Below are 536 nucleotides of genomic sequence, written 5' to 3'. Positions count from 1 at the left end.
GTTTCAGTGGGCGGGGCATACATGAATATTCATGAGTTTCCCGTACATGCGCGTGGAATCAAGTGGAACTGAGAATTCCAGTTCACGCTCCTTGTATCTCAGCACGTTTAATGGAATATATATTTTTTTTTAAAAGGTAAATATATTTACAGTGTTGCACAAACTACATTTGTTTATCATTTCGTAACAGTTAATAATGTTTTATTTGTTTACAGTGCACGTTTTGTGCAGTCGTCTCTGACTGAATGATTGCAGGCATTCTTTGTGTAATGTTAGGATAAAGCACAGCAAACTTCAGCTAGTTGTTGCCTATACATTGATTTCAGTTCTTTGTGCTCTTCATTTGTAGCTTGTGATGCTTTAAAACTGTGTCTGTTATTGGTTGTTATCATTTGTTGAATACATCACTGCCTGCAACAAATGAAATAAACCTATATAAACCTATCTGTGGACATATTTATTTATTTTTGTATACTGGTGTGATGATCCATGTCTTAACCATAGACTGTATAAATACAACTTACCCCGTTCAACAT

The sequence above is a fragment of the Sinocyclocheilus rhinocerous genome, unplaced genomic scaffold, assembly GCF_001515625.1.
Source record: "Sinocyclocheilus rhinocerous isolate Xijiao unplaced genomic scaffold, SAMN03320098_v1.1 scaffold381, whole genome shotgun sequence".
Classification (NCBI taxonomy): Eukaryota; Metazoa; Chordata; class Actinopteri; order Cypriniformes; family Cyprinidae; genus Sinocyclocheilus; species Sinocyclocheilus rhinocerous.
The sequence above is the reverse complement of the archived record's forward strand: the minus strand, read 5'-3'. Positions refer to the sequence as shown.